The following is an 8,875-nucleotide window of genomic DNA, read 5'->3' as shown; positions in this document are numbered from 1 at the left end:
AACACCATTACGACAATTTATGATTGCATTAGATGTAGCTAAGAATGGTCTACCTAAAATGATAGGAATTTGAGCATGCATATTTTCCACAGGTTGAGTATCAAGAACAATGAAGTCAACAGGAAAATAAAATTTATCAACTTTTATCAAAACATCCTCTATAATGCCTCTAGGAATTTTCACAGAACGATCGGCTAATGTAAGAGTTATAGAGGTAGGTTTTAGCTCACCAAGACCAAGTTGCTTATACACAGAATAAGGTAATAAATTCACACTAGCACCCAAATCAAGTAAAGTTTTGTTAATAAAATGATCACCAATAATGCATGAAATTGTGGGACACCCAGGATCTTTATATTTAACAAGACTCTTATATTGAATAATGTAACTAGCTTGTTAAGTTAAAAACACCTTTTTAGGAACAATAGTGTTTCTTTTAACAGTACAAAGATCCTTTAAAAATTTAGAGTAGGCAGGAATTTGTTTAATGGCATCTAAGAAAGGGATATTGATACTAACTTGTTTAAAAACTTCTAAGATGTCATTATATTGGCCGCCTTTTTTAATTGGAAGTAATCTTCGTGGGAATGGGGCTTATGGAATGAAAGGATGAATTGGAGTTTCCTTGTTTGAAGAGTCATTGGCATTAGAACTAGAAGGCTGACACTTTTATTTTTCTTTTTCGTTTTCAACCTCGGGTATGTAATCGGGTTTGACAATGTTCTTTCCGGACCTAAGAGTTGAAATTGATTTGACTTCTCCACTATGACTAGACTTTCTTGTCTCATATTGACCTTTTGGATAAGGGATAGGTTGACTAGGGAATGTTCCTTTTTCTCTATCAGCTTAAGCAGTGGCAAGTTATCCTACTTGTGTCTCCAGTTTGGTAATTGATTGAGACTGATTTTGTAGGATTTGTTGAGTGGATTGCATAAATTGCTATAAAGTATCTTCTAAGGAAGGTTTTCTTTGTTGCGGAAATGGTTGATTTTGTGGGGCATGAGCTTGGTTTTGTGTGTTGTATTGGTGCCCTTGATTCATTTGGGGTTGGTTTTGTCTCCATGAAAAGTTCGGATGGTTTCTCCAATTTGGATTGTAAGTGGATGAAAATGGGCTATCATTTGGTTTCCCATAAGCATGAAGTGCATTGGCTTCCTCAGGAAAGGCTTCTTGGTAGGAAGGACATGATTGGGCATTATGGCATGGACTAGAACATATAGAACAAACATCTTTTCTTGGTTGTATTGGAGAGTTTATAGTTTGGCTTATGGCTAAAGCTTCTACTTTTCTCGCTAATTTGTCTAAGGATGTTCTTAAGTCTAATTCCTCCTTTACTTTATACATTCCTCCTCTTTTTGGTGAATTAGTTGACCGAGACCTAGGATCAAAATAATTCCATTGTTGTGAATTGACAGATAAATCTTCAAGGTCGTCCCACGCCTCTTGTACTTGAAATTTTAAAAAATTTCCAGTATGCATAGATTGAATCATTTGCGATTAAAGGGAGTCAAACCATCATAAAAATATTTTACAAGTCTCCATTTTTCAAAACCATGATGAGGACATTTTAATAATAAATCTTTAAATCTTTCCCAACATTCATAATACTCTTCATTATCTTTTTGAAAAAACTCGGAGATTTCTCTGCTTAGACTATCAGTTTTAGACATAGGAAAAAATTTCAGCAAGAATTTATTATAAAGTTGATCCCATGTAGTTATAGACCCTGTTGGAAGGGAATTTAACCAAGCTTTTGATTTTTCTTTTAATGAAAAAAGGAATAATCTTAGTTTGACCAACTCATCAGAATTTTTTTGAAATTTAAATGTTGAGCAAATTTCTAAGAAATCTTTGACATGCATCTAAGGATCTTCTCTATCTAACCCATAAAAAGATGGCAATAATTGAATGATTGCTGGTTTAAGCTCAAAATGAGTAGCAGAAGTGGTCGGAAGAATGATACATGAAGGAGTATTAGATGAAATAGGTGCAAAATATTCTAGCAAAGTTTTTTCAGGCACAACATTTTCATCAACAGGATTAGCAATCGGTTCCATGATGCTCAAATTTTTACTAACACTTCAATTTCAAACAAAGATAAACGTCTTTTTACTAATCGATTTTTAGAGTTACGTTCCCAATGATGCATACAATTTTAACAAACAAAACAACAACTATAATCTCAAACAAACAATTTTCTGATGTGGAAGATCAGTTAAAACCGCAACCACAGAGCATACTTATAATTTTTAGAGATTTCACAACAATATAATTCTTATGGTTTACTTGTCCCCAGACCTATTTGATTCCACTTACTCGCGCACTACTAACAACTCCCCGAGGTTAATTAGTAGAGGCGGATTGGGAATTTTGTACAAATTTCCTTTAAGAAAAAATTGCTAATGGTGAAAGGACAAGATTTAGGCTTTTTTTTTTCAAGTATTTTTCACAATATTACACTAAAATATTAACAAAGACCAAGAAAAATAAGGAAAATATTAAATAAGACTAGAATTTAGGCAAGAGTAGGGAGGAATAGCATGCCATCAACCATAACAAAATTAAGGAAAAAAAATTAGGAGGCACAAGTGCCATCAACTAAAACATAAGATAAAAGACTGGAGGCAAAATTGCCATCAACTAGCTAGGAGGCAAAATTGCCATCAACTAGTAACTTGCAGAAATTAAATAAAATAAAAATTACAACAAGATAAATAAAGAAAATTATAACAAAATTAGGAGGCACAAGTGCCATCAACTAAAAAAAAATAAAAAGATAGATAGGAGGCACAAGTGCCGTCAACTAAAAAAACAATAAATATAAATATATATTGTAAGTTTTTTTTTATGGGTGGTAGAACCGTCCCAAATTTTCTTTTTATCTTTTTTTTTGTTTTAGTTTTTAAAGATATATATATATTTTTTAGATTTTTTAAGTGCAAAAAATTAAAATAACTAGTAGAAGAATTCACTAACCTTGAGATAAATTTCGTTTTTTTTCTCTTGAAACTCCCCGGCAACGACGCCAAAAACTCGATGGACCCAAAACGGGTATGTTTTAAAAATTTATACTCGCAAGCGCACGAATCGTATTTGGAATATAGTGTTTGTGTAAGCACGAGATCGAACCCAAAGGAGTTGTCTAAAATAAAAAAGAAAACTATTTTAAATCAAAAGTAATAAATTCTAACATAGCTCCAAAGATTGATGAGTTTTAATATTATGAACATAAAATAAAATATTGAAAAATAAAGCTATTTAAGAGAATAAAAATAAACCAATAATGATTTGAAAATAAGTGTTAAAAGAAAAGATTATTAAGATACTAGAATCCACAAAATGTAAGTTCAATAATATTTATTAGTATATTGATTCCCAAGTTTTAGTGATAGTTAAAATAATTCAAACTATCATTTTCCAAATAGATTTATAATTTTAAGCAAAAATTACTTATAAAAAGATAGGATTTTTCTTCACTTTTCAAAATTATAATTTCAAAGCATTTAGTGTAAATCAATCTAATGAAATAAAAAATAAATCAATGAACATTATTCATAAGGCAAAACATAATATTTTTGTTCTAAGCATGGATTGTACAATTTAATGACACATCTTACACAAAGAATATTATGTTTTTGCACTAATGAAGAATAAAGTGTAAATATTATCTAACAATCCAAAATATGAGATATTAAAGATGAAAGACATATATGAAGAAGAAAAATGCATAAACTTTGTTGCATTACAAGGGAAATCAACATACAACATAAATATTACCTAGTTACAAGTTGCTTCATCATGATCTTAATAATCTTATGAAAAAGATTAGAAGCACATGACTAGAGTAGAAATTACAAAATAAATGACATACATACTTGCAAAATGCTCTTGAAAAACCCAAAATGGAAGAGAGAATGGTAGAGAGAAAATGGGAGAAAAGAAGATGGTAACCAAAAATTAAGCACCCCCAAATGGTCTTGAAATACCATATTTATAGCCAAAATGAGATTATTAAAATAATCAATTTAAATTAATTAAATTGATTAGATTAATTAAATAAAATAAATAAGGTATGTAGAGGTAAATTATAGGGTGTAATGATGATGTTGTGGTGAAAATGTGTAGACAAAATGGGTAAAAATTGGCATTTTGGACATAGGGGACAAATGGTACACTTAGGCAATTTATGGGCTCAAGAAGTGGTGGCTTGGTGGCTGGTGGCAGCTGGGATGGCTGGATTGGGCAAGTGGGCCACGGGTTGGGCCTGGTGTGAATTGAGCTGCTTCAGCAAGGCAGGCGTTGGTGCTGAGGAGACTTGCTGCTGGGGTGAAGCTCGGCTGGAGAGAAGTGGAGAAGCTTGGTGCACTTGAAGGTGGAAGTCCCACGGCTGGAAGATGCTTGGAGGTGCATCAGGTGCTAGTGAGGGAGGATGAAGGCAGGCGTGGGAGACATTGGGCCTGGCTTCAGTGGTGGGCCGAATGGGTCACTCAAAAATGCCACATTTTCCTTCTCTTTTTTAGTTTTAATTCTTTTCATTTATCTTCTTTTCAAGCACAAAAATGCAACATATTTCCTACAAAAAATAATATAAGTTAAGTCATGATAAAATATTTTCAATTATAAAATAAACCATATTAATTATTTGAAAATATTAATTACAACTTAATTTAATTAAACATTTAGTTTCAATAAAACACACATTTTTTTATGTAAGGACCTAACTACTCTAGACTTTGGACCATTAATGACTACTATACATAGACATTAATCTTTAAGAAGACTCACAAGTGAAATAATCATAACTTCATTAATACTTGTAAAAAAAATGTTAGACTACATAAAATTTAAAGTAGGATATGAGATCCCATTATTTTTAAAATGAAAACATAACATAACTTTAAATAAATGGATTACAAAATAAAGTGCGGAAAATACATATAAAGCAAAAATTTTAAAAGACTAAGAAGCGACTTCATCCTCGAATCGAGCGCTCAATCCACTGATTCCATCCTGCCTCAATACACATCCCCCAAGCTACCAAGAACCTTTCCGCCGCCATAGCTAATTTCCTGCACATATAAACATAAAGGAATGAGCCTAATGCCCAGCAAGGAACATCTAACACGTAAATCATATACATAAAATTCATATCACAACATATACTAAAACATATCATAAACATATGTCACATATACTATAATGACCATTATTACTTGGGGCTCGTAAACTAAACAAGTCATATGCCCATTAGATTTGTGGGGCTTGCTAGCTAAGCAAGTCATATGCCCATAAATTTATTGGGGCTTGTTAGTCATACAAGTCATATGCCCAAGTCCACAAACATACATAATATAACATATAACATAACACATAAATCATAAGATAACATATAACATAACATATAAAATTCCATCCTATTTTCCTTACCAAATATACCGGGATATGTGAACATATTGGGACTTTGGAACACTCCTAAAAATCATCATAGAAGGGTGAGTATACTAAAGAAAATGGGATGAAAAGAATGGACGAACTATACCATCAGGAATATACTTACCAAAAATCTTACGTTCAAGATCTTAGATTTCCTAGCCAAGAATAAAGAATAGAGTTAGGATTTTGAGTAGAAAACTATAAGAATAACACAGAAATGAACTAGAATAATGAATACCTCGAATCCTTCTATAACCGAACTACACCTCGAACCGAAAAATACTATGAACCTTACTTATCTAGTGTTTATTAAGCTTATAAAGTTAAAACTTATATTCCCAACCCAAGTGTTTAAGCACTCAAAAATGACCTAGCAGCTTGCAGCCTCTGAACTTAGCTTGATGAATGACTAAATGGCTGGGTACTAGGTCCTATTTATAGAGTTCAAGAATGAAAAGATCTTCATTTAACCTAAATAAAATAATGGCTTTTTAATTTAAAAATATTTGAATTATCGTTCAGTAGAGGATGAAGACTTGGTCAGAAAGATGCTGGACTTATCAAGAGGTTAAGGAATAAAATGAGATCGGTTTCAAAAACATTCAAATATCTGGCACATGAGCCGATATATCGTCCCTAGTAGGCGATATATCGCCTGGGCTAATATGCCTGAGGCTCGTCGAGGTGGTCGTGCGAAGTTACATGTTTTTCGTATCCCCGTATGGCGATATATCGCCCCCTATAGCTGCAATATATCGGCATACGCTGAAATATTAAACACGTAATTACACTTTTTCAGCCTAATTTGAATTGAGTAAACAACCTTGACTAAGTCCTCTAACGATTTCAAAGCTGCTGACAGACCCTAGGATATTCAAATATTACTCTTAAAAAGTTTATTCCTAAAAAAGACTTAATTATCATTAAACATACACAAGACAAGCATTATTATCTTATTGGGTCTATCTAAACCTTATAATATAATAAATATCATCATCAATATCAGTCATATTAATCAAACCTTAGGTTAAAATTAATTTTCTTAAACTATAGGTTAAACTTAGAAAATCTACAAGTGTTACTACGAGTGTCCAACTAAATCCCGGTCTGAGCCAAAAACCATAGTCTTAAAAATACTACAACTATTACTATTCCTACTACTATCTAACTAGCTAAGTAAAGTTCTTGGACTCTACAATTCTCCACTACTAAAAAGAATTTCTTCCTCGAAATTTACTTACCAAATAACTCTGGATACCGGCCTTGCATGTCCTCCTCCAACTCCCACGTTGCCTCTCGTTCAAAACTATTACTCCATAGGACTTTGACTATAGGAATGCTCTTGGATCGTAACTGCTTCACCCCCTATCCAGGATGCTAATCGGTCGTTCCTCGTAACTCAAGTCTTTATGGAGTGCTATCGTATCGTACTCGAGGACGTGAGATGGTTCTGACACATACTTGCATAGCATCGAGATGTGGAACACGTTGTGGCTATCTGCTAGTGCTGGCGGTAGGGCTAGTCTATACGCAACTGCTCCCACTTTTTCCAATATCTCAAAATGACCTATAAATCGAGGACTAGGCTTGCCTTTCTTCCCAAACCACTTCACACCTTTCATAGGAGATATCTTCAAGAAGACTTGATCTCCGACTTTGAATTCCACATCGCGTCGCTTGGCATCCGCATAGCTATTCTGACGGCTTTGAGCAGCAAGCATACACTGTCTAATAAGCGCTACTGCTTCTTGAGCTTGTCTAACAGCTTTGGGACCTAAAAGCAGCCTTTCTCCTACCTCGTCCCAGTGCAACGGTGATCGGCACCTCCTTCAATATAGCAACTCATAAGGTGCCATCCCGATCGTTGACTGGTAGCTATTGTTGTAGGAGAACTCTATCAACGGCAAGTACTTATTCCATGATCCTTTGAAATCAAGTACACAAGCGCGCAACATATCTTCTAAAATCTGAATCATACGCTCGGACTGCCCGTCTGTCTGAGGATGAAAAGCTGTACTAAGACTTAACTTAGTACCCATAGCTTAATGTAAACTTCCCCAAAATCTCGATGTAAACACCGATCCTCTATCCGACACTATTGTCTTAGGGATTCCATGCAACCATACTATCTCTTGGACATAGATGTTTGCATACTGGTCAGTCGTGTATGAAGTCTTAACTGGCAGGAAATGAGCCAACTTGGTTAGTCTATCTATTACTATCCAAGCAGAATCATGCAACCTATTCGTCCTTGACCAACCTATCACGAAGTCCATAGCTATATCGTCCCACTTCCATTCTGGTACGCTAAGCGGAAGCAATAAGCCTGCAGGCCACTAATTTTCTGCTTTCACTTGCTGGCATACAAGACACTTAGACACAAATTCTGCTATGTCCTTCTTCATCCTGGCCACCAATAATGTAATGCCCCGAATTCTCCGATGTGGTTTATGGTGGGATTAGTAGGCCGGGTGGGCCATACTTGTTTAATTAAGCCATTAAATGATATTATGCATGTATATGTGAATTATATTATAATATGATGTTAAATGCATGCATGTGAGTCCACATTTTAATTACAGGGGTGTGATGGTAATTTGGCCTGTTGAGGGTATAATTGTATAATTGTATGCATGTCGATGATATGTGTTGAGACCACATTATAATGTGGGTTTGTTCGAGCTTTTCGGCATGAGACGACCATGGTACGTTAATTAGTGGTTTGGTCATAACAGGTTTAAGTTCGAGGCTCGGGAGGAGTCTCAGGGTGATTTTAATGGTTAGTGCATTACCGGGTATTAGAGGGTAACGAGATATGAATTATTGGTGTTTGGGATTATTGAGAATAGCGGGAATTGGAGAGCATTAATTATGATTAACGAGATAAGTTGGAAAGGAAAAATATGCCCTTAGGAGCCTTTAAAAACCCTTAATTGACCTAGGAGTATAATGGTATTTTTACCCCTAGGATAGATATAAACCCCTTTATGCTGTGAAGTAGAGAGAAAAACAGAGCAAGTTTGGAGCTTACCCGTACCTTCCTTCCCCTTCATCTTCTTTGTGATTTTTGGTGATCTTGTTGAGGATTCAAGCTTGAGAAATAGACTTTGGGAGTTTGGGAGAGTGTTCCACCATTGAAGAGCATCACAACCTGAGTTTGAGGTAAGTTTCCAGCCATTAGTTTTCTGGTATGCTCTGTTTTGGTGTTAGTTCTCAGCTTGTGATTTTGTTGTGGATAGTTGGAATTGATGGAAGTTTTGGTTGGGATTTCACTTGGGTTTTGATGAGGGAGTGTTATAGATCAAGTTTAGGGGTTGTATTGGAGGTTTGAGTGGTGTTTAAGCTTGGTTTGAAAGGTTGGTTCCAAGAGAAATCGCAAGGGAAGAAAAACAGGGATTTTGGCAGAACTGGAGGTTGGGCCGCGGCATGGCCAGGGAGGGCC

General features: G+C 34.9%; 1 non-coding gene across 1 annotated transcript; it reads left to right on the top strand.

Moving 5' to 3' along the window:
• Nucleotides 1-1,548: 1,548 nt before the first annotated feature.
• LOC133780968 (small nucleolar RNA R71) lies at nt 1,549-1,655 on the top strand. Its single transcript, XR_009869771.1, has one exon. It is a non-coding gene; the product is annotated as a small nucleolar RNA R71 (small nucleolar RNA).
• Nucleotides 1,656-8,875: the final 7,220 nt, after the last annotated feature.

This window comes from Humulus lupulus, chromosome 5, assembly GCF_963169125.1.
Source record: "Humulus lupulus chromosome 5, drHumLupu1.1, whole genome shotgun sequence".
Classification (NCBI taxonomy): Eukaryota; Viridiplantae; Streptophyta; class Magnoliopsida; order Rosales; family Cannabaceae; genus Humulus; species Humulus lupulus.
This window is presented reverse-complemented; position numbering and strand designations above follow the sequence as displayed.